The sequence below is a fragment of the Manis pentadactyla genome, chromosome X (assembly GCF_030020395.1).
Source record: "Manis pentadactyla isolate mManPen7 chromosome X, mManPen7.hap1, whole genome shotgun sequence".
Lineage (NCBI taxonomy): Eukaryota > Metazoa > Chordata > Mammalia > Pholidota > Manidae > Manis > Manis pentadactyla.
Window position 1 is genome coordinate 46568065 of NC_080038.1, and position 24716 is coordinate 46592780.

The 24716-nt window shown below is 42.5% G+C and overlaps 1 long non-coding RNA gene across 3 annotated transcripts in view; it reads right to left on the reverse strand.

Annotated features, from left to right (window-relative positions):
* Positions 1-12485, reverse strand: part of LOC130682039 (uncharacterized) — a 121276-nt gene extending 108791 nt beyond the window's left edge. For all 3 annotated transcript variants that reach the window (XR_008995348.1, XR_008995350.1, XR_008995352.1), the window contains exon 1: positions 12121-12485. This is a non-coding gene — a long non-coding RNA (uncharacterized LOC130682039). The remainder of the gene's footprint in view (positions 1-12120) is intronic.
* Positions 12486-24716: the final 12231 nt, after the last annotated feature.

Consider the following 24716-nt stretch of genomic DNA (forward strand, 5'->3'; position numbering starts at 1 on the left):
TTGTTGTGGCGGGGAAAAGGACCAAGGAAAATACACAATGCTCCCCCAATGTAAGTCTGGGGAGAGGAAATCTGGAGGCAAAATACCTCTAAAACCAAAATCAGTTAAAAGGAGTAATAAAGTTTAAAATCCATTTATTGCTTATGTTGGGGGAGAGGCATTGTAAGAATCTTTCCTCTTAAACTTCCAGGGTTTTTACAAAATGCAATTTTGGCTTTCAGGTGGGATCTCCGAGTCTTTATTATGCTGTTTCAAGGTGGGCCTCTTAGCAGGCTAGAGTAAATCTTACAATGATCTAATTGACACAATGAAGATATGGTCTGTGCTCAGACACTTTTCCTTATCTGGGGAATATTCAAATATTCAAGGCCAAGTTGTTCTTGAACTTTTGAGCTTTAACTGATTAACTCTTTAACTCTGAGTCTTTTCTGGCTTTCTAGTTTTAACTGGTTAACTGAGTCCTTTCAAGGGGGCTTTACTGACCTCATTCTCTTTCCACTCCTGCCTAACACAAACTGCAGTCCGGGGCCTTCCGTCTTTCCAGCTCCGACAGAAGCAAAACTGGCCCCTCCCCCTCACCTCTCAGGTACAAATTAGCCTTCAGTTGCCCAGGTAATTACCCATTGATATGGAGATGAACTTCTCTCCACCCCTGAGGAATGGTGCAAATGCAGTAAAGCCATACTTCTTTCCACCTCTGAACGCCTATTGATACGCAGATTTACTAAAGCCAGGCGAGATATTCTGGAAATATTACAGTTTTACCCACAATCAGTAAGTGAATATAGCCTGACAGGAGATGAACTGCACTGATTCATTAAAGGAAAAGCTGGGCCTTTATGGCTTTGTTGCAGAGTGCTGCTTTCTTCAAAAAGCAGAAGACCTAAAATTTGCTTCTTGAAAAGAACAGTTTTCAGAAGTCACAATGGTCTGCTGACCTCTTCGATACCTTATATTCAAGTAGATTTAATTTTTAATATACTTCTTTTCCCATCAAAATGGACTTTTTGCTTGAAGCCGGAAAATCAAGAGACTCACCAGACAAACGCAGTAGTGTTCCCTCCTAAGAAATCGAAGATGTCCCTAATTTAAGCAACTTAATGAGAATTGTCTCAAATTCTGGATTCGGCTTTCTGCCTCAGCCTTAATGTCCATTTGCATGGCAAAGTTATCAAAAAGAAACTTCATTTTCCAACAGGCTTTGTTGGTCAACTGACCTCAAAACCGTCTGTCACACAAAAGATTTGGACCTTTCAAAGCATCTGGAGGTGCAAATTGAGAAACTGGCCTCTTTTACGAGATGGGTTGGAACATCCTTAGATGGAGCTCAACCAGCTAGTGACAGGGTTGCATGGTTAACCAGTAAAGCTAAGCTGGTCCTCCCAGCAGAATCTCACATGTTAGCAGCCTGCCAGGAAATGGTCCACATTGTATTTGGGACCAACGAGGTAAAAGGAATATGAAAGGGGCCACTTTCAATTATTGCTATTAGGAGACACAAGGACGACAGGTCATAGGATGTCGAAGCAACACTAACCCAGATTGTTGAGTCAAAATGGTTTTCGTTTTATGCTGACACATCTCTGGATGTTGATTAAACTGTGCTCAATTCAATATTATACTAGTCAGAAAGCCTGAAATGCAAGAAGCACCAAAATAAATGAAGGTTGAAGTATTCAAAGTGATACATTAATATTTTGAAATATTGCGGAAACTGCGTAAGCCTGTGGCAGGAAATTTACATCTGGAATTTGTTCTGAAAATGCCGAGCTTCATTCACAGAGAAGCCCTCGTCTATGAATGTTTGCCTGTAGGTCTCATTTCCACAGTAAATGATGCTAGGTGACTTTAATTAAATCCAAGGCACTACCCACCTGCGTGTCAGCTTTCAGTGAAGCAGTGGGTTCAGTACACCCTTCTCCACTGTTTTAAACCTAAGTGTGTAAGAATTTTGGAAAAGGTGCATGAGCTAAAAGAAAATTTTCAGCATTTCTTTGTGAGTGATTCTTACTTTGCAAATTTGATGCTTACTGTCTTCAACATATGGCTCTTTGAGTGCACGAATACAATTACACTGAAAATTTTAAAGGCATTAAACAATATATGAAAGTGTGCTGACAAGGTTTATGGATGTGAAACCAAACTTCAACTTAGAATGAGGTCATGTATGGTTCCCTGGGTGACTTTCAGTTGTTGCTCTAAGTTGAATACTTAAAAGGACTTAGTAAGATGAGTAAAGCAATGTCTGTGTCTATTTAGAGGGAAAGCCTCAAAATTATTTTGAAATATTCAAAATGAGAATTTTCTGTTAGGCTCAAAATTCATGAGCATTTGTTACAAGAAATGTTAGTATGGCATTTGATTGAAAGAAAAGAAAGAGCCGTAGTTTTAAAGAAGGATCCACCTTTGATGCACAATATTCAAAGGCTACAAATTATCCAAGTTCTGATTACTCATGAAAAAGGAGTTTTAACAAAAACAAAGTACTCCTAGACTATGTTCTGCCGCCTACTTATGCAAGCAGTTTCCTGTTGATGGTGACTAGGAAGAGGCAGAAGAGATTATATTGCTATTTTGAGAGTAAAACCTGGGTCTCTTTCCTGGTCAGGGCAAGAACAAGTGAGCTATAAAAGGGAGGAGAAAAAGGGAAGCAGGAAGAAGACAGGTTGGTATAGTGTGAAAGCACCAGCCATATTCAACACTAGAAACTGATGCGTCAGAGAAACCGAAATGGAATCTGAAGACCCGAGGGCTCGTGCTTTTGAGGTGAGCTTTGCTTATCTTCCCAATCATGCTCGCAGCTGTACTTCATACATTCAAGCTAAATTACCCAGGACATTAAGGTAAATAGTGCCGGAACAACTTCCAAGGAATGGAGCTTACCTCCAACAGCATGCCTACCAAGATCAAGAAACGGCAGGCCCCGATGAAAGTTTATATCCGTGTCAGAACTGCCAAGTTATTTGCTACATTTGTTCATTTGGGTTTTTACCAAGAAACACAGTAACCTGACGTAGGAGATCTATGCTCAGCACCAACTTATTTACCAAATCCTGATGAAAGTGACCATAAAATAAGCCCCGGCAGCCATGACCAAAGGCTCAGAGGAGTGGGCATGAATGTGGACTGTTACGAATTTTCATGGGTAGAAAAAAATTGGTTTCCAGAAGCAAGCTCGAGTGTGCTATGAAAAAACTCTGAAAAGATTTCATTTGAAGGTTGTATACAAATTCAATATTTAATTATTCCCCTAAAATTTTGCATTTTTCTTTTTCTTGCCACAATTTGTATAATATAATGAAAATGTAAGGAATTTCTTTTCACCAAATGTCAGTACCCCTAAATTCTCTTCAGTTTATTTCAGTGTGCCATACAAATAGTTTGCCTTCTCTGTGTGCCAGGTTGTGAATGCCCTAACACATTCACATCTAGTTACATTGCAGAGACACACTAGCACACAGGCACACGTGTACATGGAGGTTCAAATTTGCACTTACACCCGGACTTACACCAGCTGATAAGCGCAATCAGGTACACACACACACACCCTCCTCACAGAAAGAGTCGGGCGTGTGTGTAGGTGCCCATCTACCAGCAAATCACAAAGATATACAACACACACATACAGACAGCCCACCTTCTATAGAAATACAGGCCTAGGCAGAAACACATTCACCATTCACATGGGCACATGCAGACACACACACACACCTGCAAACCAAATTGTTTGGACCCACGTGCTTTCAGACACAATCATGTGTGCACAGACATAAGAACTGACATTGAGACACAGGGCAAGTCCTATTCATATCCTACAGACTCAGGCTCTCCCCAACCCCAGGCTCTTACACCAAGAGGTTAAAACCCACTATCTTATACAAACCCTGCCCTGGACACAAACACGTACACACAGTACAGACACAGACATGCGCACACATACAGGAACATCACTCAGGCTCACTGCTACACACACACAGGCAGGCAAGCACAATGCAGGCTCACACATACACAACCACATAGTCACTAATGCTTATAAACACAGACACAGACCCTCAGAGGCACACACACACTCACACCTACAGATACACTCACATGACACAGATACACACATCCTGGTCCATGGCCATGTAGGCACAAATCCTTTACACACACACACACACACACACTTGCATCATCTAGCTCTGGACACACATATAAACCTGGACACAAAGCTTCTCACATTTAAAGACTCTCACAACAGAGGTAGATTCACATGCACACATTTACATCTTGACCACTAAAAACCTGTTTACATATTCAGATAAAGCACACTGGTGCATGTGCACACGCACACACACGGAAGCATGCTCACATATGCAGATGTGACAGCAACGCAGATAACACCTGCACTCATATGGACATAACATTACCAAGGAAACAGGTGTGTGCGCGCTGAGAAATACACACAGGGCCAAACCCCATCTGTCAACCTCTTAGACACACACTTCCTTTCTCATACACCCATGGTTTTATATACACACATGGTTTTATATTTGTACACTTATGGACAAATCCAGTTTTATGTACAAAAACTCTCACATACACACAGGACCTGCTCATTCTTTTATACATATACATGGATATGGCAAATGTCACAAGCATACACATAGAAACTTCCTATTCATGCTTGCAGATGAACACATACAATGTTACACATTGACGCATGTAATAATTATAGTACTAGGTAAGACCTTAATGGCACAGTGGTCTCATTATGTACCAGGCACTGTCCTAAGCACTTTTTTCAATCTTCACCCTATGAGATAGGCAGCATTATTACCCCCACTTTACAAATAAGAGACTGGGGCTTAGTTGAGGTTAGGTGATTTGCCTAAAGCCACACAGCTACTTAATGACAGATCTAGGATGCAAACTCAAAGCCTGGCTCCAGAGACATTGCAGATCCAACTTAGTCACATGTAGGAATAACTCATCTCATAGACACATGCAGATACACACCAGTCTAACAAGCACATGCACACACAAGCCCTGTACCAGCACACGCAGGTACAACCAGCCACACACACGTAGACGCGTACACAAACATGGATGTGCTCGCATTTACAGACACTGCAGCAGAGGTATATATGCTCTAGGAAAGATAAACACATTCATACACACATGCACAATCACACATGCCACCCAGACGCACTCACACTCTCAAACATACAAAACACCCAGATATACCACCTACACACCATCCAGATAAATCCACACTCATATATGAATACACCCACATTCTCAGATACATTCCCCATCCAAATACACCCAAACACTCTCACACACACTAACCAGATATACTCACATGCACACACACACACCCAGATACACTCACACTCAAACAGCTCACACAGATACACCTATACGTTCTTTCACACACTACCCAGATACACCCTATCTCTCATTCTCCATCCAGAGAGAACTCCACACATCCTACTTAGACATACCCACTCTCTTTTGCCCCAACTTGATAGGTGCACATTCTCTTTCTCATACACATCATTCAGATACACCCACTTTCACACACATAGCCAATACTGATACAGCTACACTCTCTCACACACACGTCCCATCTAAACACACTCATCTTCACATATACACACCTCAACTAGACCTACACTCAAAGGAACTCCACCTAGATACAGTCACATTTACACTAACTCCCAACTCAGTACACCCCTACTCTCACATACAGCATTCAGATACACTCAAACCCACACATACCCCCAACCCAGGCATAGCTACAATCTCTCACACATGGTATCAAGACACACACCCACCGTTCAGACACTCCACCCACATACTCACACTTACAAATTCCCAACCCAAATGCAACCACACACACACACACACCTACCTACAAATAATCCAGAGACACCCACTCACACAAAGATCCTATCCGCATACACCCACACTTTCTCATGTTCACCTCTTTCTTTCTCTCTCTGTTTCTCTTCCTCCCACACACATACCCCAAACACAGCCTCAGTCATAGAGCTTCACCCAGATACATCTACCCTCTCATACATACACACACTATCCAGATTCATCCCATAGGAACCACTGAGATAGCCTCACACCCACACACATCATCGAGATATACTCCCTTACCATCTAGATACACCTACATTCACCCACACATCCCACCCAGATATATTCAACTGTCACACGTGCCATCCAGGTGCACCTTCCCAGACACTCCACTGCCCACATACATCCATGTTCTCATTCCCTCCACACCACCCAGGTGCACCCAGGTGCACTCCAAACAACACACTTCCCACCCAGATATGTTCCCCAAAGTCTCTCTTCAACACACCCCATCCAGTTACACACCACTCACACACATACCCAAATACATACACACTCAGATACACAACCAAAGCTCTCACAACACACCATCTAGATATACCTTACCACACACTTCACCACACAAATATGCCCATGTTCTCACCCACCCACCACCCAGATACACCCACATTCAAACACATTCCACCCCAAATACACCCACACACTGTCATAAACAGTCAAGAAGTACCCTCACACTCTCTCTCACACACCATCCAGATACACCCCCTCACACCTCTAATATACTCACACTTACCCCCGACCCAGTTAAACCCAAACACTTCCCATCCAGATACACCTACACACTTCTCCCACCTAATACATCCCTGCTCTCACTCCCCCACCACACTCAGATACACCCACACTCTAACACACATACACAATACAGATAACCCCCTCTCTTAATCACCGTAATCCAGAATACCCACATTCCACACACACAATGCAGATGTACCAGACTCTCTCACAGATGCCACACAAACATATCTCATTCACATACACCCCCACACCATCCACAGATACCTCCCTATTAGATACACACTCATGTACACACACACCCTCACCCAGATGCACCCAAATTGCCTCTCTCTTACATATACACACCATCTAGATATACTATATCACGCACTTCCACTGACAGATATACTTGTGCTCTCACCAACCTACACACCATCCAGATATACCCACACTTGAATGTTCCCCACCCCCATACACCCATACTCCCTCTTGCACATATTCTACCCAGAAACACCCATGCTCTTTTACACATACAACACAGATGCATCCATACTTTCAAACACATCCATCACCCAGATAGCTCCCACTCTCTCTTGCACCATCCAGACACACCCATAGCCACATACTCCTCAAATATACACGTCCTCACATATATCTCCACCCAGCTACAACCAAACTCTCATTCGTAACATCCTCCACCCAAATAAGTTGATGCTTTCATAATATCTCACAAATGCACCATCTGTGTACACCTACACTCACACTCACCCCTCCCATATACACCCAGGTGTCTCACATACACATCTTACCCAGAAACACCCAGGCTCTCTTATATACACACAATCCTAATACCTTCTCTTTCTCATTCTCTCACCAAATACACTACCCCCTCCATACACACACACACACACACACACACACACACACACGCCCTACTCTGCTTAGATACACCTTCACTTTTGCATACACATTCACATCTAGATTTCTATCTGGATGGCATAATTTGGGAGCTCTCTGTGAAAACCATTAGCTACTATACAGTGTCACTTTGTCCTGGGCCTATGATGGTGGGGGGATGGGAAGGGAGGTCTTTGTGTTTCAAGAAATCCTTTTCTAAAGAGGTCACAGACCCCCTTCCGTAGTAGGACATCAGCCATGATTGGTCCTCACTTCTTGAGTGTGAATAATGACAGGAAGTATCCTGAGTCCCCCACAAAAGCCCAGCACAGGGTCAAGGTCAGAGAATACCCAGAAGGGAGTCGTGGATTCACTCAGGTGTTACAGCTTGCCATCCTGCAGGATGTCCACACTGTTAGAGCCCAACATGGTCTATTGAGTGCCACTGACTCTCAGACATGCACATAAATACATGCTGGGCTGCATGGACCATCACACAGACTCATAAGTATCCTCCCTTATCACCCCCTCGGTGATAAGGCTTATCAGCACAGACCCAAGGCGGCCAAATATCCCTCCCTCACACATACTATCAATCAGGCACATGAACAAATACGTGCACTCTTCCCTACACGTAGGCACACTCACAACAATGCACACTCACACTGTACTTGGTCCCACATGTGCGCATCCATTTACTCTCAAACATAGGCATGCATTCATGGTATACATTCACATGACAAAATGCCCATGAAGGACATACATTCACTCACAAACATGTGTATACACAGGCATACTTACCCATGTCCATACACAGGCAGACTCTGTAACACACCCAATGAGACAATGAATAAACATGATACATAGAGGTGAGCTCCCAAATGTATGTATGCACACACACATGCTCAGACATGACCACATAAACATATTCACACATGGGTGTACTCACACACATAAACACCCAGATGTACACATGCTTGTCAATGAGATGATGTATTTGCATACAGACATTCTAACACACACAACTGGGCATGTATGCCTATAAGCATATTGACAGGCACACAGACTTCGTAGACTTGCACATCATTCATTTCTATATTCACACAACCAGATGTGGAGACACAAATGCACTTACAAAACACACTCAAAATCACAGACATGCACACCATGTATATTTACATACATTCATTCGCCCATATAAGAAACTGTGCAAACAAAAGAAGATTCGTTTAGCTTAGATTCTCAGATACACTTGGACACAAAGGTATGTTCACACACACGCACACGTGGAAGAACAATCACATGTTTTCACACACTTGTACACCTGCATGAGAAGAATTGCTCACACTCATCACAGACACACACATGCAAGGACATACTCAAACACAAGCACACAATCAAACACACTTGTAGGCCAAGAATGGTATGCACACTCACTTACACTGTTCTACAACATATGCCCCAGGGCAAACAATGTTATGTAAACACATATACACTTAGATGTGTGTGAACACATAGGTAAATATACACACATGTTCACTCAAATGCACACACAGCCAGATGTTCACACACACTAGCATACATACACACATATACACTCACAGTCACTCACAGGTATATCCGCACTCACATTCAATCACTCAAACAAAACACTTAATAAGACATGTATACCCAAGTATTATGAAGTATGGTTATTCATGGATACCACAATCAGACATGTACTGATGTATAAGAGTATACCCACAAACATAATTAGACACATACACAAATGCATTCATTCACCTATGTGCATAGCCTTTTGTGCATATATATGCAGGCATACACACTTTACAGCTAACCCCACCTACATAATTAAATGTGCACACATACCCACAAAATGTATTTCTCATGCGCAAAACATGTATTCACACACTCCCCCTACCCACACAATTAGTTCCCCTCATACTAGTGTGACCATCTTCACTAACATTTCCCTAATCAGATATGGATCCATAGGTCTGTCTACATACAAATGAATACCCAAACATGTGTGCACAGACATATACATGATTCAAAGTGCTGGTGAATTCACATGGACATTCACACATAGGCTACTCACACATATACATGACAGATACGGCCACACAGAAGCATGTTCATACACATACAAGCAAGGACACACACACACATGCCCTTACACTCACAAACACACCATTTAGATGCTCCTACCGTCATATGTACACGTAGGCACACATGAATATACATAATCAGATACAACTAGATTCACCTAATTGACATGCATACCCAGGCATTCTGAAACCCTCGCATTCATACACATACAATCAGACATGTACAGTCAAAGAAAAATTCCTTATCTTGCACATATACAATCAGACATTCAACAGGCCTATTGGCTCGGAGAAACACACCCTCACTCAGGCTCAGAATCAAACGTGCTCACTTGCTTACTCAGAGAGACATGCAAAGTCATACTGACTCCCCTGTGTACACACAAGCCTACCCAGACAGCCACACACAGGCACACATTATCACATGGCCTGCTCATATACATCCACAGTGCCCTTGACCAGACACACAAATGCAGACTACACACAGCCACGCGTTTTCAGTTGTACCTGTACACCCACACTCAGGCCCAGATGCCTACAGAACACAGGCTGGGTCCTGTCCCTTCCACACCAATTGCTTCTTCAGAGAAGTCTACTCTATACCCCAAAGCCCCACCCCTCGCTGACCCCACAGAGGGGGTCTTCTGGGTCTCAGTCTTTCCCCTCACCCCACTCCTTCCCTGGACTTGAGGATCCTCCTCCAGCCACCAACCCCTTACTCAGTGTTCTACCGCATCTCTACACTCAGAAACCAGCCAGCAGACCCCACTGGATACCCAGCCCTGGCCCTAGGTTAGCATCGCCCTGGGACCCGTCCCCCACAGGTCTGGATGCTGCATGGGCCACACCCCAGCTCTACCGGAAGCCCTGCAATCTCAGAAGCTTCAGCCTTGTCTCCAGGCCCTGCCAACCACTGACCACAGGCCAAACTCTTGCCAAGTCTCCCCTCAACAGGGAGACGCATACATCACCAGGGCCAGGAATGCTGCAGCCTGCAAGCCAGGCGTCTGCTAGCCCCCAGGGTCTAGAGTCTCTGTTTGTGTGTGTGCACAGACAGGGGCAAGTGTAGGGTAAGGAGCCTGGAGTCGGGTGGGGGTGGGAGGCTCTGCCCACAGGCGTCGGTTGTCACTCCCTACAAATGAGGAGTGACAACTCTGGAGCTGCTCCTGCCTCCCTTCCGCTCCCCTGCCCCAAGATCTCTGCTGCCTTCCCCGGCTCTCTGCCAAGACCCTGGAGAAGAGGAGCCAGTCCTTCCCCCAAATAATCAATAACAATATTAATCATGAATAATCAGCAACAATATTGACTATGAGGTTTGCTGACATTGCTTCAAGGGCCACTTCTATGCACGTCCTTTATTTACATTTAGTCACTGCACACACCCATGATGGAAGGGTTACCAGTCTCTTTGACAGATGGGAAAAACAAGGTTCAATAAATGGCACACTTTCAATGAAGTTGCAGAGCCAGTAGTTGGGAGAAGGGTCCCTGGAGAATCCATATTCTCCACGTACCAGGCTTTCCTGCCCCACAAGACATAGGGGACCACTGGCCACTGTGCCCAAGGCCACAAGACCTGGGGATCTCAGACACAACATGGGCGTCTGAAGCAGAAGTAGTGAGCCATGGATGGAGGCTGGGGCCCACACTGTGGGGGCAACCACGTTGTGTCTGGCCCCTGCAGCTTGTGTGGCCCGGTCCTTGCCCCCACAGAGCCATCAGGAAGCCTATTGCCTGGATGTGCTCCCCACCCCCACATCACCTTCCTTTCAGTCCTACAGTCCCTTCCTACTCCTGGCTGGGAATCACAGCAGTACCTTCAGTGGTGAATGAGCAAAAGTCTGTGTTACCTGTCTAGGAGAGGCAGAGGAAGGTAGGAAGGAAGGAAGAAGGGCAGAAGAGAGGGAGGGAGAGGGATGGGAGAAGGGAAGGAGGAAAGAAGGAAAGAAGGAGTGGAGGGTGGTCTGGGGTGGGAGCAGCTTCTCTGTCGTACCTATCCACCTACCTGTGCGCACAAACACACATACACACACACACACCCTACATGCAGGCCAAGGAGCCTGGAGGAGAGGGAGAGTGGAGGAGGAGGAGAGGGAGAGGAACAGCGCAGGAGGCTGAGCCTGCCCAGGGCGCAGGCGTTGTGAGGAGAGCACCTCCGGTCTCCCAGGCATGCCTCCCACAGCTAGCACAGGGAAATATTAACAAATTTTTATTTGTTAATGCGACCATAATGATACAAACAGAGCCTGTGTAGGGAAACAGGTGTCAGTTCCCTTTCTCATGGGATATTTGGGATTGGGGAAGAAGGGATGGGTAGAGGGCTCTCCAGGCTTGGGTGCACAAGTAGCCCTTATGATGGAGTGGAAAAGGAGAGACAGACAAGAGTCAGAGAGACAGAGAGCACAGCAGTGATGGAGAGTCTGAAATGTGTGTGAGGAGGCAGAAGAAAAGTCCCAGCCCCCCATTCCTTGGAGGGATGCTGACTACTTACCTGGGCTCTCTCAGCAGGGCTGTCTTGGAATCCAGCAAGGGGGTTCAAGCTGTCTCACCCAGGATAAATCACAGCCCAGGCCACGTTGTGGGACCCTCAGTGATCTGGCAGCAAGTGACACACTCCTGCTTCTGTTGCCGTGGATACAGCCGGGCTGGTCTAAATCTCAGACATCAGGGGAAGCAGCACCAGGAGGGGTGTACCAGGCAGGGCTGGGGGTGTTGAGGAGCACCAGGGGGGCAGCACACAGCCTTGGAGTGCCCAGCTAGCTGGCAGGTGGGGGACCGGGCAGGTGCTTCCCCCAATACACACTCCCACCCCCATCTTCATGCCACCACCAAGCTGGGAGGGGGCCAGCGCTGCCAGTCCCCACCTCGCCCCCTCACCCCCCACCCCGCCCCCGCGTCTGCCTTCTGGCCGCCGCCTTTTGTCCTCAGAAGACACGGTCCCCGCGGGACCTCTGCCAACCCTCTAGCAGATGCTCAGGGGCCAGGGCTCCTCTCTGGGGGCACTCGGGCCATGGCCTGGGAGAGCCCCAAGTTGGGGGGCTCTCGTCCAGGTTTACCCCGCTCCCCAGTCCTGGCAGAGATGGGGAAGAAGTGCAGGTCCACAGCCAGAGGCAGCATCAGAGGTGGTGCTGGGGAGGGGATGGGCGCCAGAAAGAGGGGGTGGGGTGGAGAGAGAGGCTGGCCTGATAGCTGTGTCCCGAGTTTTAGATCCGGGTTGAGGAGGGCGGCTCAGAGCATCCGAGGGGGGCCCTGATGCAAAACGGGGGCATCATGGGCTTGCTGGAAGGATGCTCCTGGCCAGGGAACCACCCCAGCTCACACTAATCCAGGTCCCAAGATGCTGGGGACACCTAGCCTGGATGGAGCATGAGTGGGAAGCCCGGGGACCAAAGCTGGACCCCATCCGGCCTGTCCGTCCCCCCTCTCCTCGATTTGCACAGTCCCTGCCTCAGGGACGCACGGAGGAGGGAGGGAAACAGGGAGGGAAGCAGGGAGGGCGAGGGAGTCTGAGCAGGCAGGGAGACTCCCAGCCGCCAGCTTGGTCCTCCCTGGGGCGGGGCGGGGCGGGGCGGGAGCCGCTGGCTGGCCAACTGGGTGGGGATGCTGGCGTGGCGGCTGTGCTGCCAAGACAATAGCCGGCTGGCGAAGTCAGACTCGGCCTTTCTGAGATGCTGGAGAGAGGCATGCGTGGAGGTGGGGAGAGGTGGCCAAGGGGCTGCTGAGAGAGCAACTCACACGGTTTCCAAATACAGAGGAGGCAGGTGTAGGGTTCTAGGTTGGAGTAGGCGCAGGAAGGTCCTGTGGAAGTTTCTCAAAGGCTTTGGGATGGGAGAGATGCTTAGAGCTCTGAGAGGTAGGACAGATAACCTTATTTATAATGTGTTCCATGGGCATTTTACCCGCAAGGCCTTGAGGTGGCCTGGGAGCCCAGGGGTGGGAGAAGAGGCAGGGAGCATTGCCCAGCTCTGAACAGCCCCTCCCAGGATACTTCCTGAGAAGTATACTACTTTCTCTGGGCCAGTAGATAGGCACACACCCACACTTAAAGCCATGTTCCACTACAGCAGAATGGCACAGGTGAGGAGAAATGCTGGCAGGCAGAGATTTGAAGTCAAAGAAAAAATATTTCTGTCCTGAATGGATTAAATTGGGACCAAATGATGCCTTGTGGATCCCCTAATTTGTAGCAGTCAAGAATTCCAAATCTCTAGATAGAAGCAAATATCATATCTAGTGGGGAAATGTTGAATGCTTTCTGTGTAAAACTGGGAATGAGGCAAGGATGCCCACTATAACCACCTTTATTCAACTTGTACTGAAGGTCCTAGTTAGTGCACTAAAGCAAGAAAGACAAATAAAAGACATAAAGATTAGAAAGGAAGAGCCAAACATACAACTTCATTAGTAGTCAATGAAGTAAGAACACCATGCTCAGTAGAACTAGTAAAAAGAAAAATACAATACTGAATGTTGGTGACAATGTGGAGTGATCAGAATTCTCCTACAGTGCTGATGAGAGTAGAAGTTGATATAATCATATATACACATACTCAATAGTCGAGCAATCCCACTCAATGCTTGTATGCCCAATAGGAATGCTTATATATGTTTGCCAAACAACATATGCAACGATGTTCATAAAAGCACTATTTGTAGTAGTTCGAACTGGAAACAACCCAAATGCCATCAACAGCTAAATGATGAATAAATTGTGGAATATTCACACGATGGAATACAGCACATTGATGAGAAGAAATGCCCCACAACTATATACAATGTGGATGAATTCCCCAAACATTGTGCTGAGCACAATAAACCAGACACAAAAGATCACATGCTGCATGATTCCATTTATATGAAGTTCTAAAACAGGTGAAACTAATCTATAGTCATAGAAGTCAGAATTGTGATTGCCTTTGGGGCCTGAGTAGGAGGCCCAAAGAGACTTTCTGCAGTGCTGGGAATGTTCTGTTTCTTGATTTCTGAGCTAACTACATGGGCGATTACTTAGTAACAATTCACTGAGCTGTGCACTTATGCCTCTTGTACTTTTTAAAAATGGGTGTTACACTTCAACTAAAAAAATTGTTTCTGAGAAGAAAAAGGGAAATTAGCAGTCAGATTGTTTCATCATAATGGGAGGCAAAGGTGGGAGCTGGGATCTGTGGGAGTTTGAAGATGTCAGGGGCTGTGTGGAGAGAGGTGTTGTGTAGCGTGCTGCTTGCTTGGGTGAAATGGGAGTGAACAAGAAACACAGACAACACAGACAGACAGACAATGGCTGCAGCAGCCCCGATGTGGCGCAGCTCCTTTATTATTATATTGCCTTTCTGGGACCTCAGCCAAGTGCTATACTTAGCTTTCCCTTCTCAGGGGGGACAGGCCAGAACACCTTGTTGATTTTCTTAGAATCTGCCCAGTAAGCAGGGGCGGTGTTTTCACACGTCTCCCAGGTCTCCCTGTTTTCATCGTGAGGCGTCCTGGCTCCTTTTCGAGGACAAGATATGTTTTTGTGCGCAGATAACTTCCAAGGACTGCACCAGTATTTCTCAAGCTGGTGCTTTCCCATGCTGCGTTCAGACATGGGGGATGACAAAAGGCCGTCCCCTACATCTCCTCCTTTCTTTAAATATTACATGGCTGAGATTGAACATGTCAAAAGACAGACATAACTTGAGCATATATAGATTTAAACAAACTACTGATTAAATTGTGTACACACATTAACAGAACAGGAATACAGATACATAACAAAGGCAGACTTACAATTACCAGCCATATCTAATGAAACTAAGGAAAGCAGTCAGGTAACTCAGTCAAAACTTATTGACAATATGATGGATATCACCTAATTGAGTTTGGATAGTTTGAGAAATATCAGACAAATTGAAACAACACATTCTTGGAAACTGTTCACATCCTATACGTTCTTTTAACAGCAGACAGTCTATAGTAGCGCAATTCTGAAGCACCGCAACTCATACTTCTCCCAGTTCTTGGTTGAGTTCAGGTAGTATAGAAGCACAGGCCAGCTTAGATATTTCTGCATTCCAGCGACGAGTCCAGGAACCAGCAGGAGGAATGCAGCTGCAACCTCAACAGTGGCAGGATCTAAAAGTTTCAAGTTGTCATCACAATCAGATGGCAGAGCTCGGAGAAGTCTCTTGCACTTATATCCAGGATGATCTATTAGGGCAGGAAGAATGTGTCCCACACCACAAACACCTTGATAGTGTGAAGAAAGGGCTTGATATGTTTTGTTATTACACAAAAATACCCAACTGTTTGGAGGTCTGTATCTAGAAGACCATTTTACATTGATTGTAGAATTACAGTAAGAGTACATGAGTACAATTAATACATACACAGTCAGTAATTATAGTAGTACTAACAGGTAAATTTAGGATTGGGCATCAAGAGTAAGCGCTTTAGGGGGAAGAGTGATATTTATGTAACATGAAACATTCAGTAATAAAGTTTAGCATTATTTCTTTGGACAGTGCTTTCCAGGTAAATATATATCAGATAAATAAGCCAAATTAGTCAAATATTTTCCTTGATGAGGAGAAGAAATTCCTCTGACATGTTCCAGGGGCCCTCTGGAAAATATCAGAGTCAACTAGAGGTAAAAGTACTTTTTTAAATTTGGTCTTGGGAAGCTGTCAAAAGTTTTTAAGGCACTTGCCTAAATAGAATTATAGTTATTAAATAACACTTGTTATTTAACTAGAATGATAATAAGAAGGTTTAAAAGCAAATACAGAAGGTTACATAGATGTTAACAACACTTAGCTTAGTCTTTTTGATATTAAGATCTTATTTTCTTAAATACTCAGACAATTCATTGAGACTTTAAGCATAAGAAACTGTTTTAATAAACAATTAGAAAACTTTCTACAATCTTTCAACATTAAAGGTAGAGTAATAAACTTTTGTTCTTTTAACAAACAAAAACTCTAGTCTTGCTGTGTGTACTTGATATCAAGATTTATTTGCTTTAATTTCACATAGCATGACTATCAATTTTTTATAAACTTTTTACAACTTTCCTTTTACATTCAGTGTTTTCTTTCTTTAAATAAAAAGCTGTGCTTTTGAATAGTTATCTTCTTTTACTTTCAATACAATGCATTTCTATTCCTTATACCTTCTCTTATTAAAACACACATTCTTTAGCATACAGAAATGTTTCCCTTATTATATTAAGTAGACTTAATTAAAACTTAATTTGAGGGTAAGGAATTGATGACTTATGGTTCCAGTGGTTCAAATGAGACTTTTGTTTAGACACTTTGTTTCTTCTTGTTCTTAGTGTCGTCATGAACTCATGGGCTTTCTTTTCTTCCTTTTTTTTTTAGTACACTTAATGTGTTTGAGTTCATTGAAATCATTGTTCAAATTACCCCTCATTTGGCCAGTGGGAATCCCTTCAAGTTTGCTCCTGCATTTTTTTTGACACAACGCTAGTAGTTTTTGATAGTTTTCTTGCCTTCTAGCATGAAAAGATGTCCCAAGCTCATATCGATCATTTCCTGCTCTGGACCCGGAATCAGCCATTTGTCCAAGGAGTCCTGGTTTCTTTTCACTTGGGATGTATTTACACAAAAAGATAAGGGTGCTAGGTATGAGCACTGATACTGGCTTCCACTACTTCTGGTAGTTTCCGTGCACAGAACAAGATTTTTTTTCCTCTGAGAGAAACAAAAGTGTCATTTTCCAAGGTGTTGGTGCAATTTTTAAATTTTGTACTTCAAAAGTGACACTTCTGCGCTGAAAATCTTGGCTCCTAGCAACATTTATATAATGGCTTCTTTGCTGTAAAGTAATAAAACCAGTATTTCTGCCAATAATTAGACTCCCGAAAGAAGCCTAAGATTTCTTAGCAGCTCTATTTGTCCTTGGAATATATTCTACTAAGGATATGCATTCAAAACACTGTGCTCTAAAGTTGCTGGAAAACATTATATTATCTTTGAAAGCTATATCATGACTGTGATATAGTTAGGTTTATTTGTTCCAGTTAATTTTCAAATTTTAGGGATGGGATTTTAATTTTTTAATTGAATTTTAATTTTGAATATGTAAATAAAGCAGTTTTCTATTTTCAGTATGTACTCTAAAGTATATAACTTCCATCCTGTCCCTACACTCTGTCACACCCCCTCCCTCATAGGTGACTCTTTTTGTTAGTTTTTGGTTTATCCCTCCAGTGTTTCTCTTTACAAATATAAGTATCTACCTGTATGCTTATATATGTATACCTATATACTTACATATAATACTTGTACTTTGCACTTCCCACGTTTCTTATGCGAAGATAGCAGACTAGATACGCCATCTTACACGTTCTACAAGCATCTACTGAGTGCTTATTATGTTCCCAGCACTGTGCTGAGGTACTCGGGCAACAGCGATCCCAGTTATCACTGCGTTCTAGTGTATTTTTCAGTATTACCGTTAATTAGGTTTGCCGCTCTTATCTGTCTCTCAGGAGACAGTGCTCCTGGGTGCCACCTCAGTGTGACTTATTTATCTCCCACCATCTTACAGAGAGCACTGACAGTGATAATCACTTGTTCCCTCAGCATGTCAAAAGAATAAACGTATTTTTGATTACACAAGTAGTGCATGAAAACGTGCATATTGTGAGACGCTCGAACAACACAGAAGTGTATGGAATAAGAAGCCATGGTTTGCCCTTACTGTCACCCAATCCTGCTGTACTTGACCCAAACAATTATTCCTGCAGTGGTTGCCAAACTGTGGCTTTCTAATTCCGTTATTCCTTCTATATTTATCAGCTCACATGCTACAATATGAAAGAGCTTTCTTTTCTTCTCCATTTATTTATTACTCATTCATTTAGTTAGTTTTGTCATACAGATTTGTGGATTCTTATTTTATTCAATGGGTTATAAACTGCGACATTCATTATTTATTTAGATGCCCAAATTGTCCCAGAATTTGACAAAGGGAGTCCTTTCAAGTTTGCTTCGGTGTCCTTTTATATGCCCATGTTCTCTGAGCACTTCCTAACTTAATGGAACAGCAAGATGTTCCAGGCTCATCTTGTACTTTTCCTGTCCCAGCTTGGGAAACAGCAATTTCTCGAAGAATCCAGATTTGGTTCCTTTTGGTAGAGATACCAAGATATGGGTACTAGGTGTTCTCATTGCTGCAACTAGCAGGTCATTCGTTCTAGGCCATCTCAGTGGGTAGAACTAATAATACACACACACACACACACACACACACATTATCTATATCTATCTCTCTATCATCTATCTTTGTGATCTATCACCTTAAAAGTCATGAGTGCATACTAGTACTCTTATTCGAGTCTCAAACCACAGGTTTCACTCTAGCCTTCTCCCTTTCCATATTTCAGACTCCCTTCTCTGACAGGGAAAAACCTGGTTCTCATTATCCACAATATATTTACTTGTTTGTTCAATCCTAGGATACACATTCATTAGTTTCAGAACTGCCAATTCACACCGCTGTGAAAAACAAAGCTACAAACTAGGGTTTAATATTTGGTTACAGTTCTGTTTGTTTTTCCTCTTCAGCATAGTTATGTTTCCATTTGGAATAAGTGTATTTGTTTCTGTTTGTATTCCATATTGGTCCCCCTCTCCCTGTCCTTGCTGATTGATTATGTAAAACACTAACACGATTTTAAAAGTCAAAACTATGCAAAAAATTATACCCAGAGAAGTGTCGCTCCCCCATCCCCTGTAGCTCATTCCCATCCTCCAATCCTTTTCACCCCATTCCCACTCATCCCTTGTAGGTAATAAATCTCACTAGTTTCTGCTTTACCCTTACTGTGTTTCTTTTTGCACAAATGACAATATATATCTTTTATTTCTACTTTCTTAGACAAAAGATAGCATACTATAGATATTCTCCATTGCACTTTGCTTTTTCTTTTGCACTATTCACTTCACAAATATATCCTGAAAATGTATGTACTTATAAAAACATTTTAATGGTCAAATATAATATACATACACAAAAGTGCATAAAACATATATTCATTTTTAAGACTAATTATCATTCTAACACCTGTATAATAACTACGCAGGTTAAGAAATAGAACATTGTCCGCACTCTAGAAGTCCTCTGGGTGACTTTTTTTTGCCAATCATAGCTCTCACTCTTCATGAATTTTATGGCATTTACTTCCTTGCTTTTCCTTATGGTTAACCATCTTAGTTTAGTTTCACTTTTTTCAAGTGGAACACACACACAAAAGTGCACAAAAATGACGGATAACTTGATGACTTGTCACAAAGTGAGCATACCCAACTCAAGAAACAGATCATGACCAGCACTCCCAGAAACCCCACCAGTACCCCCTCCCAGTCACTTTCTACCTCAGAATATCATTGTTCTGACTTCCAGGGGCATGGTTTAGTTTTGCACTTTATATAAATGAAAAAGTAATTGAGTATATGCTTCTTTTACTGAATTATGTCTGTGAGATTTATGCACTCTGTTCACTGAAAATAGTTCATTTTCATTGCTGAGTAGCATCGCATTGTGGAACTATACCCCAATTAAAAAAATCTGGTTCACTGGCATTGTTGGGAACTTAGGTTGTATATACATAGCTTGTAATGAAGGAAAAAATAACCTGAAGAGCATAGCTCCACAAGTGACACAGACAGATGAGGCAGAGGGTTGCAGAATAAGTTCTCCATGTGAGTTATACGTGTGGAGTGATGGGTAGATGTTCGAGATGTTTGAGGAAAGTTTAGAAGGATGAGAAGGTAGGGTCTCCTTGGGAGATGAGAAAGGGGGACTTTCGGCAGAGGGGCAGCATGGTGAGGATCTGAGAACGGCTAGCATTTTGGGAAGGCCGGGCCACATGGAGCTGCACTTGGAGGTGGAGGGGAGAATTGGGGCTGCCAGGTAGGTTGGTGAGTCAAAGGACATGTCACAAAAGTCCTAACGCGTGGGCTAAGAAAATGAGACTATCCCTTAGAGGATTGGGAAACTACTGAAAACATTTTTTTCTCTCCTCCTCTTCCTCCTTCTTTATTTTCTCCTTTATCTTTTAAGCAGGGGCATCATACGGCCTGTTTTGCAGTTTAGAAGGATCCCTCCAGTAGCAGGCAGGGAGGCCTGTGAGGAAGCCACAGCAACATTTAGGAAGCAATATGTATTGGTGGTTAAGAGTTAATGTCCTGCAATCAGTCTTCCAAATGTTCTCCAGCCTAGTTCTCTGTCCTGATCTCCAGACTCTCACATTCAACTTTTGACTCAACACCCCCACTTAAGTGTCTAATAGGCCTTTGCAAACTCAACACAACCAAAGCTGAACTGACCTTACCCCTAAATCCAGCTCCTCCTGTAGTCTTTCTCTTATCATGTTGCCAATTCCACCCTTCTGGTTGCTCAGGTCACATTCTTAGAGTTATTCTTCACTCTTGTCTCTTGTTCATACCTCACACCCAATCCATCCTGAAGTCTACTAATCTAATAGCATTTGCATTTCCCAGATTTCGTGTAAACAGAATCTTACAGTATGTTTTCTTCTTTTGTCTGCATAATTAATTTGAGATTCATCCTTGCGGTTGTGTGTCAACAGTGCATTCCTTTTAGTGCTGAGTAGTATGCCACTGTATGCATATACCAAAATTTCTTTATCCATTCAACTGTTGATGGACATTTGGGTTGTTTACAGTTTTTGTCCTTTATAAGTAAAGCTGCTATGAAGATTTGTGCATGCATCTTTGTGCGGACATATGCTTTCATTTCTCTTGGGTAAATACATAGGAATGGAAAGACTGGATGGTATAATAGATGCATGCTTAACTTTGTATAAAACTGCTAAACTGTTTTCCAAAGTGGTCGTGCCATTTCATTCTCACCAGAAGGGTATGAGAGTTGCAGTTGCTTCATATCCTTGCCAAAACTTGGTATGGTCAATCTTTTAAATTTTAGCCATTTTAGCAACTGTGTAGTAGTACCTAATCATAGTTTTAATTTGCATTCCCGGGATGACCAATGATATTGAGCATTTTTTCATGTGCTTATTTATCTTATTGCTTATTTATGTTTTTGTGCTTATTGTGTATAATCTGTACACCTTCTTTAGTAAAGTGTCTGTTCAGATCTTCTTCCCATTTAAAAAAATTAGGTCCTTTGAGTTCTTATTTTTGTTTTAAGAGTTCTTGACATATTCTGGATACAAGTCCTTTATTAGATAGATGCTTTACAAAATGTTTCTTCTTATCTGTGGCTTGCCATTTTATTTTCATAACAGTCTATTTTCTAATTTTTATGAAGTCCAAGTTATCAATGCTTCTTTTACATCTGTGCTTCTTGGGTCCTGGTTAGGAAATATTTGCCAAACCAAAGGTGACTAAGATTTATTTCTATGTTTTCTTTAATACATTTTTGTAGTTTTGGTTTTACACTTAGACCTACGATCCATCTCGTATTAATGTTTGTATTCATTATGAGGTAACTGTCAATGTTCTTTTTTTTCTTTCACATATGGCCATCCAATTATTTCAGCACCATTTATTGAAATTATTATGCTTTCCTTCATTGAATTCTTGAAAATCAATTAACCATAAATGTATGGACCTAATTATTGACTGTCTTCTTTTTCATTGATCTTGATCTTGATACCAATACCACATTGTCTTGATTACTGTAGGTTGAAATTAGGTAGTGTAAGTCCTCTAACTTTATTCTTTTTAAAAATTGTTTTGGCTATTCTAGGTCTTTTGCATTTCCATATACATTTTAGAATTGGCTTGTCAATTCAAGCATCTTAGCAATATTGAGTCTTCCAGTCTATGAGCATAGGGTATCTTTCCATTTATTTAGATCTTCTTAATTGCTTTCAGTAATATTTTGTAATTTTCAGTGTGCAGGACTTGCACATCTTTTGTCAAACTTATCCCTAAGTATTTTACATATTGTGCTGCTACTATAAATGGTATTTTTATTTCAAATTCCATTTGTTAATTGCTAGTATATAGAAATGTAGTTGATTTTGAATGTTAGCCTTTTACCCTGCAACACTGCTAAACTCATTTGGTAGTTTTTTGGTAGTTTCTTAGGATTTTCTAATAGATAATAATGTCAGATGTAGAAAACACAGCTTCACATATTTCTTTATAATCTGGATATCTCATTTCTTTTTCTTATCACACTGCAAGGGCTAGAACCTCCGGTACAGTGCTGAATAGAAGTGGGGTTAGACATTCTTGCCTTGTTGCTGATCTTGAAGGGAAAGCATTCAGTCTTTCCTCCATAGAGTATATTAGCTGTAGAGTTTTTGAAGATGCTCAACATCCCTAATCATCAAGGGAATGAATATCAAAACCACAATGAAATATCGCCTCACACCTGTTAGAATGGCTAGTATCAGAAAGACAAGAGGCAATACATGCTGGCGAGGATATGGAGAAAGGGGAGCACTTGTGCACTGTTGTTTGGAACGTAAACTGGTATAGCCACTGTGGAAAACAGCATGGGGGGGCCACAAAAAAATAGAAATAGAAATACCCTATTATCCAGTAATGCCACTTGTGGATATATATCCAAAAGAAATGAAATCACTATCTTAAAAAGATTTTTATACCCCCATGTTCATTGCAGCATTTTTCACAATAGCCAAGGTATGGTTAACAACCTAAGTGTTAACAGATGAATGGATAAGGAAAATGTGGTCTGTGTGTGTATATTTTGTGTGTGTGTGTATATATATATGCCTATGCACACATGCACACATACAATGGAATATTATTCAACCTTTAAAAAGAAGGAAATCTTGCCATTTGCTACAACATGGATGAACTTGGAGGGCATTATTCATGGCATTACTTATATGTGGAGTCTAAAAAAAATTGAACTCATAGCAACAGTGTAGAATGCTGGTTGCCAGGGCCTGGGGAGTGGGGAAATAGGGAGTGGTTGGTAAAAGAGCACAGACTTCCAGTTATAAGACTAATAACGTCTGAGGACCTAATGTGTTTTCTCATGTGTGTGTTTTATTTGGGGCCTTTATTCAGCATCTTTTTTTTTTAACTAAGGTATCATTGATGTACAATCTTATGAAGGTTTCACATGAGCAACATAGTGGCTTCAATATTCACCCATATTATCAAGTCCTCCCCCACACCCCATTGCGATCACTGTCCATCAGCGTAGTAAGATGCTACAGAGTCATTCCTTGTCTTCTCCGTGCTGTACTGCCTTCCCCATGACCTACCTATATTATGTGTGTTCATTATAATGCCCCTTAATCCCCTTCTCTCTCCCTCCCCACCCACCCTTCCCAGCCCCTTCCCTTGGTAACCACTAGTCCCTTCTTGGAGTCTGTGAGTCTGCTGCTGTTTTGTTCCTTCAGTTTTGCTTCATTGTTATAGTCCACAAGTCAGTGAAATCATTTGGTACCTCTTGTCCTCCGCCTGGCTTATTTCACTGAGCGTAATACCCTCCAGCTCCATCCATGTTGTTGCAAATGGTAGGATTTGTTTTCTTTTCATGGCTGAATAGTATTCCATTGTGTATATGTACCACATCTTCTTTAGCCATTCACCTACTGGTGGACACTTAGGTTGCTTCCATATCTTGGCTATTGTAAATAGTGCTGCAATGAACATAGGGGTGCATATGTCTTTTTGAATCTGAGAACTTGTATTCTTTGGGGAAATTCCTAGGAGTGGAATTCCCAAGTCAAATGGTATTTCTATTTTGAGCTTTTTGAGGAACCTCCATATTGTTTTCCACAATGGTTGAACTAGCTTACATTCCCACCAGCAGTGTAGCAGGGTTCCCTTTCTCCACATCCTCGCCAGCATTTGCTGTTCCTTGTCTTTTGAATGTTGGCCATGAGGATCTAATGTGTAACATGGTGACTGCAGCTAATAATACTTCATTGTATAATAGAAATTTACTAAAAGTTTATGAGTTAAATGTTCTCACAAAAATTACAATTTCATTTGTCAATTACATCCTCATAAAGCTCACAAAAAATTCCTATTCCCCTTTTTGACTTCTTCTTTGACACAATGTTTAGAAGTGTTATTTTGTTTAAAAATATTTTCATATTTTCCAAAT